Below are 8,430 nucleotides of genomic sequence, written 5' to 3' on the forward strand. Positions count from 1 at the left end.
AAACAAGAAAAACTGTTTTATTCGCTTTCTTGACAATCCTCGAATTCCAAAAAATGAGTGTTCCTGTAGAAGGCTATTTTGAAATCGGACATAATTGATAACATCAGAGAGAACGAAGAAAAAACAACCCCTTCGTCAAAGGTCATTAACAAAAAGTCTATCAATGCTCGAGAGAAATTCTCTACTTTTGAATGTGGAATAGATTTAATAACGTCCTTACGACTTCCTTTTTCTCTACACTTTTATTTTGTGTCAATCATTTTTCTCATCTTTGAAGTAGAGTTAATATTGATTCTTCCATTTGTATTTTGTTTTAAATTATTTAATATGAATTATTTACGTGATTTGGAAAATAATCGGTTCAAATGAGTCGTAAGTTGGATGCAGCTCATGGGAAAAATGGTTTTTTAAAACATTTTATTGAATTTGTCTCCTTATTTAGAGATTGATTTTTACATAATTATGTATACAATTTTTTTATTACTGCTACTATTACTACTACTACTTCCACTGCAGCATCTACTACTATTACTTTACTGAGTCTTAATCAGGGCCGCCCAGAAGGGGGAGGGGGGGGGAGGTGGGCAAACTGGTCTTCTAATCTTGGGGCCCGGGGTCGAAGTGGCTCAAAATTGTGAGGTAAGGTACCGGAGCAATTTGTTCATCCGTCTCTGGACCTTTTGAGTAAGCACAATTTTTGCGTACTAACCAAGTTTGGGTCCTCACTTGCAGTCTTACGAGCCCCTCTGATGCATCTATTCTCTTAATTCTTGGAAGCCATATTCAGCAATTAGAGCTATCGAAAAGGTTTGAAATAATTTACATCGAGTAAGTTAAAAAATGCATCTATTTTACCTTCAATTTCAAAAATTCACCGGGGGAGCCTCCCGGACCTTCCCTTTGCTAGGCGGTGGTTGCCCCCACCCAAGTTGCCCGTCACTTCAATTTGTCCCGGGTCCCATCTCGTGTTTTGGCAGCCCTGCTTTCCTTACTCTGAGACTCGACCTTCTTTTATCTTACCGGTAGTGGAGAATTTGCAGGTATCAAAAATTTGATAAATTTCACACGAAAGAGGAACCTACTGACCGAACTAAGCACGAGAATACCCTTGGTTCTTAAATTGAACAGTTTTTGGGTGAGATATGACTATCAGATGGCCCATCTGCTAAAATTATTGTGTTTTGATGGGAATTGCCGCCTGGCATCGACACCAAGCGTTAAATTTTTCACTTCTAAATCTCGTTTTCACAATTTCCCATATAATAATAAATGATTAAAATTACTATGAGCTTCGCTCATTAAGCACTCTCAGTTGAAGCAACAAAATTTTTTCGTGCAAATTCTCCAGGCTACTGTGAACGTTCCGGAAACGTTTGCTAGATCTTTCCCGCTACTTATTTTCCATTCCCGGCACTTGATTTCCTCGGGAAATATTGGTCGCTAAAAACAAAGAAGCGGCTTAATTAAAAATGAATGTCATAGTTTTTAAATGCAACCCATCTTTCAAGCCGCATACTCTCGTGATATCCATCTAACAAGTCGTCGAGAATGAATGAGGTGACTGAAGTATCGCTCCTCTAAATCATCACAATTATTTTTCATTCTACGAGAATTTTTAAGTTTTTTCAAATTTTTGAGTCGTCTGCCACCCTCGTAAATAGATTCATTATCATAGATTCAAGTTCAAGACATTTTATTGGGTTCGCCATTTTTCTGGATATTGACCAATGACGACCTTGTTAGAATTTCAGTTCATACTTTTTTTTTGCTTCTTGCACTGTCCACCGAAGAGTCTCTGAGCACTACGCATTTCCTGAACACGCGTACCTGCTAGTTTGAATCAATATATAGACAAGTTTGATTTTGTCATTTTAATGTTTGCTAATTTAATAGTGCGATAAAAACATTTACATGAACTTATAGTAATAATGAAGTTAGTAGCTCATGTAGGTAACATATTTCCAACTTAAATGCGGGAATTCTTCCCTTTTAAAAGCAAATTAACTCAATTAACCAGTTTAAATTGATTTGAGAGATCATAGCTCACTTGAAACTTCACCGATGATCTTGAGTCGTAGTTCAGGGAGCGTCCGTAAGTTACGTAACGCTTTTTTCCGGCATTTTGTCCTTCCCCCTTCCCCCTGTAATGATTTATAACGCAACCACGGACCCGCTTAATCATTACGTAACTCTTTAACATCCCTTTAATATCCCAAAAATTGTGGGAGATAGTTGAATATATAGCTGCATTCTTGAATTTTTTGTAAAGATAAACCGTGAAGACCGTTCCAGTACCGTGAAGAATGGAGAATGATACATTTCGAATTCTCTGTGTTTTTAACCAACTGAGAGGGTTACGTAACGCTGGCACTGATCCCCCCCCCCCCCCCCCATAGCGTTACGAAATGTATAAACGCTCCCAAAGACTGGAAAATTTGTTGAGGAGTTGTCGTATCACACCGATTTGCGTCCTGATGCTTAATGGACGTTCACTATAAGGACTTCAATATATGAGTTTAAGGAAAGCATAGATAAGCGGAACATTGTCAAACTTAAAAACATTGAACTTAAACATCTTGAGGCTCAAAGAAGCCGGAATAAATTCCAAGTAGTATCATTCAAGGTCGCCTGTGTAGGAGGGATCGGAAAGTTTCATTTTGTTTTTTTAAAAAAAATGAGAAGAGAAAAGCTTCTAGGTATCTTTGATCACTCGGATGGTTCTGATTTCGATCAGCTGTCGTTTTATTGCCTTAAACCCAATTCATGATTTAGGATGGAAATATTAGTAAAATGACTTAAGTCCATCCTTTTATCAAGGAAACACCAGTCACAAATTAAGGAAAATCAGCATTTTGCCCCTGGAAATATTAGTAAAATGGCTAAGTCCATCCTTTTATCAAGGAAAAATGAGTCACAAATTTAAGAAAATCAGCATTTTCTCCCTTTAATACTTTTATTTTAGAACGGGACAATTCTTGGTGATTTTTCGACTTGCTAGCCGCTTTTAGTTTCAGCCGCCTTTAACTTTTGGTCACGCGTCTTCTTACGCTCAAAGTATTCTAGATTACTATGAAGTATTTCGTGTCATCGGTGTCTGCGCCTTTGTTCTGTCAATGGTTTAATGTGAATCAGGAATTTCATTTCAAACTTAGTTCTGCGAAATTGCATCATGAAACTAGACTCTTTGCGAGGTTTCTTGCGTTTGGAACTCACTTAGTTCAGTATGAAGTTTGAACTTAATTGGTGGGAATAATTATTTTAAGAGTAAAGTTTATATGGATCAAGCTCTTCAAGGAAGGACATCCTCAATTTGAACATGACTTTTAAGCTTAGGAATCTAAACAAACATAGATCGGCTGTCGATTTGACAGAGGGTAGTTTTTTGGGGTTTTCGTTATTAATATCATTGGTTTTCTAGACTTTCAAATCTGAGAATTTTGATACTAAAAAATTTACTCCCTTCCCTGCCCTCCTAGTTCTCAATTCGGAAGGCGTTTCCGTTGTTTAGAAATCATTATAGCATGAGCTGAACTTACATAAGATCGGGTGTTGTGTAATTTGATAGCAAGAACAGCTCAGAATTGCTCCTGAGACGACTCTATTTTTCAAAATCTTGCGGGGGAGGCCCCCCAGATCCCCTTTAAAGCTCGAGAAATCCCCCGAGCTTCTCTATAGATCTGCGGAATCCTACCCATTTTTTAAGGTCCCTTGACTTACGAGGTGTCCTTTTGCACCCCCCCCCCCCCCCCCCCGCAAAATGTTCCCACTATAGCCCTTGTTTAGCAACTCTAATGTTTGTCAGGATCCTCTCGGTGCTAGCAACTCTTTTAGTTAAATGACGCCTCGCTGTCAAAAATTATTGCAACTCGGTCTGCAAGAAAATTACTCATAATCATATGGACTGCATTTTGCAATTTGGAGCTATAAATTCTGTCTCATTTGAAGAAACACGTATGTGCATAAGGAAACTAATGGCACATACGTTGTTTTTAAACCGGGCCAGAATTTATAGTTCCAAATTGCAAAATGCAGTCCATATAATCGTGTTACATTACACCGTTGTTGGTAATCGTAATGTAACTGACATTATGCATGAATAGACTCTTAATTTATTTTTAAGTATTGCGTTTTATTCCGACATGGCAAGCCTGACACTGACTTAGACGCCTAATTTTCCTCGTCATGTTTTCGCTCTGCAATTAATGCAAACATCAGCTATAAGTATGTTTCTGTGTTTATACTCAAACGCGGTTGTTAAAATATCGAGGGGAATGTAGAGTAGACGGCAGGCAAGTAATGCAAATGGAAACGTTTCAACAAGTTTCGTATGGTGATGATGAATTTCTCCGCCGCGGAGCGGCATTACTGAAACTGATTATGTTTATGATTTTAAAATATGTGTGCAATGTTTATAATGTATGATTTTAACTGAAGTATCGATGAAAACTTGCTATAAGTTTATTTCTTCCACTTGAAATAAAAATGCGTCAATGTTGTACATTATGTAACGCATCTTGTACGTTCAGTTGTTCGCGCATTCAGTGAAGGTTGATAACTGCGCTTCTAATTGTAAGCTAATTTTTCCCATCTGCAGCGTTTAAGGGTTACTTTCTCCAGCTTTTAATCAACTTTAATTTTTTTTGTCAGATAGCTGGCCTTTTTTTCTTTATTTTCTTCTTTTGATATGAAACCCCTATGAATTAAAATTTGCCGGAATTTTGGTCAAAACTGGTCGCAACCTGACGCAGTACATAGACATACCTAAATTAAAATTTGATCATGTTTTAGACGTAATTTATGCGAGTAATGTTTCGAGTTCAGAATGAGCTAAGGACAAGGGATTAGTCTTATAATGATCAAAATTGCTTCCTGTATTATTCAAGAAAGATTTTTTTTTTTTTTTTTTTTTTTTTTTTTTAAATAGAAAAATTTTCTTTCCTGCTCTCTCCAAAACGCTACATTTTTATGGCAAAAAAAAAAAAAAAAAAAAAAAAAAGTAGTACCCAAGTAAAGCAACGTAATTCCCAGATCGAAGATACCCTCTGGCAAACAATACTGAAAGCGATTTTGATCGTTTTTAAGACAATCAGAGAGGGTTTTAGCTCAAACTTAACTTGAGACCTTTCTACCGCTAGCTTGAAAAAATTGCTAAAATTAATTTTGGAAGGAAGAGTCTTTGTTTATAATTTTTGATTGCAATTACTAAGTATCAATATCTCTAAATATTTTGTTAATGCACCTATCTAGATGAGGGAACTATAATGGCACGTACGTTGTCTTTGAAAAAAAGCCAGAAATTAGCTCGTGTTCCCAAAATTAAGTTCCATTCTCGTGTACTCGTGGTTTTTGAAGTGTATAAATGCCTATAGTCTGCAGGGGCTGTCTGCAGCTTCATTGTTCTGCCTTGCTGAAGAATAACGCCGTATGTGCCTTCTGACGTTGCCAAATCTCCTTTGTTAAAGTACCAGTTTTCAAGGAAACTTGTTGATATTTTTCTTCCAATTCCTCAGGGAATTTCATTTGCAACTTAATCTATTCTCTCTGAAAATTTCAAACAAAATTATCGATAACTTTCCCCGAAAATAAATGTTTAAAAGGGGGAGGTGAGGCAACATTTGAATGGTCATGCGGCTATTTTCTCTTCCCATGGCAATGTTGTAAATTGTGTATAAATAAGTGTCGTTTATTCTCGGTCCGTGGGTTTCATGCTAATCATCCCTATCGTCGCAACGTTTCCAGCCCTTTTCCCATCTCTTGACGTGTGCTCACGGGAGTTTCAACCGGACTTCGTTGCAACCATTAGTTGAATTTTTATTCGAAGAAGGCAACTGGATTCAATTTGGTCAATGAACGTATCCTGAAGAAGATATTTTCCGTCGTCAAACTCTTAGTAGAAGTAATGGTCGTAAGATCACATTCGTTCACACATTCACGAAATACGTTTCATACAAAATTCATGTGAATACAAGGATATATTCTGATCTCCAGTTGGCTGAATTTCTCCCTAAATCATGTGAAATTCTGTTCAAGTCAAAGCCAATTTGTCGCGGAAAATCATAGATGTGGCAAAAAATTCACAAGTTTGTGAACATATCCTGTTGGGATAGCAGCCTTCGCCGGTAATGGCGTTACTCGATGCGCATCTGTGCGCTCGATGACGCAATGCTTGAAGTATTCATCAGACTTTGCAGGCGCTCCAAATGGTACATGCTGACGTAGCCTCGATGGTATTTTGCATGACTGTGCAAAATCCCGGCATCCGGACAGAAGACGAGGCGGGTCCCGAACTTCATCTCGAGATTTTTCTGTTTTCATCAAATTGTTCATCATGCATTTCTCGAGGCATTCAAGTCCGTCAAATTTTTTTTTGAAATGTCAATTTGAAAATTGAAATTTCGCATTTGCCAACTCTCTGTGCGCTGAAAAATACATATAACTGGTCCAAGAATTTTAGTCTACTGAATTCTAGGCCCGAGGTTTCAGCTGACTGGGCCGTAGCTAACGACCAATGACGCACGAACCGTTGATCAAATCAATGCAGCACGAACCGTTGATCAAATCAATGCAGCACGAAACCGTTGATCAAATCAATGCAGCACAATAGATTGAAATCAACGCACGTTATTTCCTGAATTCGAACGTCAGCTCGCCGACTTTCGTCAAAAATTTCATCAACGCCGCAATTTCATCGCTCGGAAAAAATGCTCCGCACATCTACAAACATTCATCAACTTCCTTGGATATGATCCTGTTTTCTTTCTTCCTTGCAATTTCTAGAAGCGCCCTCGCAGCCATAACCGTCTAGAAACCTGTGGGCATTGTGCGCCAAGCCAACCTCTCCCCGTTGACAGGCATGCTGGTCCCTTAATTGAAGCAGCCTCTCCCTGTCAGCGGGAAAGTTGGTTTAGAATTGTGGCCTCTTTCTGCTTTTAACACGCAGGCCGAGTGTTGCGGCCTTTTCTTCTCACTTTCAAGGAACAAGCAAGTGGGCTGCAACGAGTCCTCGTAAACATAGCCTCAACATGGGATGTAGCAGCGGCTGGTGACACATGGACCATTGATCTAATCAACACAGAACTACAACAGAAACGTCTGGGCACTACTGCGCTAAGCCAGCCTCTCCCCGTTGACAGGCATGCTGGTCCCTTAATTGAAGCAGCCTCTCCCTGTCAACAGGCATGCTGACTTAGAATAGTGGCCTTTTTCTGTTTTTCACAGGCAAGCCGAGCGTTGCGGCCTTTTCTTTGTACTTTCAAGGAACAAGCAAGTGGACTGCAAAGGGCCCCCGTAAACATGGCCCCAACATGGTCCGTAGAAACGACTGGTGACGCATGTTGATCAAATCAACATAGCACAATAAATGGAATCACGGCGAGCCCTATTTTTTCAGACAAATAACATCAGCTCGCTAACTTATGTCATATATATCAGAGACTTTACAATTTATTCGCTTGGAGAAAAATGCACACCCACCGATACTTTTCAGCGTCCATGGACCTTTTATTCGTCATTTGAGCAAGACCGGCGTTCTTCGCCGTGGACTACATGTCATCATGAGCGTTTCACTTTAAAAATATTTGATGCAGAGCCATCAATTCGATGAGCGTATCCAATGCTTTTCTGAGGAATTTGTCGATTAATTCGACGGCTGGAATGGAGAGTTTTTGTAGCCTGTAAGGACCTACTTCTGTCAGAAGCACCTTTACTCAAATGTTAACAGTCAGGACTGTGACTTTTCTGCAACAAATGTCAACGATGGATCAAGAAAAACACCCTAGTCGTACACTCAAGATGGGAAAAGGAGAAGAGGATGGTCACTGCAAAGGATTTGGATGGTCAGTGCTGCGGATGAACACAGCGTGGAACCCGATAAGTGAAGTGAATTTGCCGAAGAAAAAAAAACGAAAAAAAAAAAACAAAAAAACAAAAAAACAAAACAAAAAAACAAAAAAAAACAAAAAAAACAAAAAAAACAAAAAAAACAAAAAAAAAAAAAAAAAAAAAAAACAAAAAAAAAAACAAAAAAAAACAAAAAAACAACAAAAAACAAAAAAACAAATAAAAAACAAAAAAAAAACAAAAAAACAAAAAAACAAAAAAAACAAAAAAAACAAAAAAAACAAAAAAAAACAAAAAAAACAAAAAAAAACAAAAAAAACAAGAAAAAAAAAAAAAAAAACAACAAAAAAACAAAAAAAACAACAAAAAAACAAAAAAAACAAAAAAAAACAAAAAAACAAAAAAAAACAAAAAACTGTTCTAAGTTTATCCGTTTGCATGAAGTCTGCAGTAAAAAGCCGAACGGCCGCCACACATGTACCCTCTTCAAAATCGTACGCAGGAAAATATTCACACAACGGGAAGTTCGAATATCAAATCTTGAACGAAAAAATAACAAGTACTTCTTACATAGATCAAATGAAAATTAGT

Source organism: Bemisia tabaci, chromosome 8 (genome assembly GCF_918797505.1).
Source record: "Bemisia tabaci chromosome 8, PGI_BMITA_v3".
NCBI lineage: Eukaryota > Metazoa > Arthropoda > Insecta > Hemiptera > Aleyrodidae > Bemisia > Bemisia tabaci.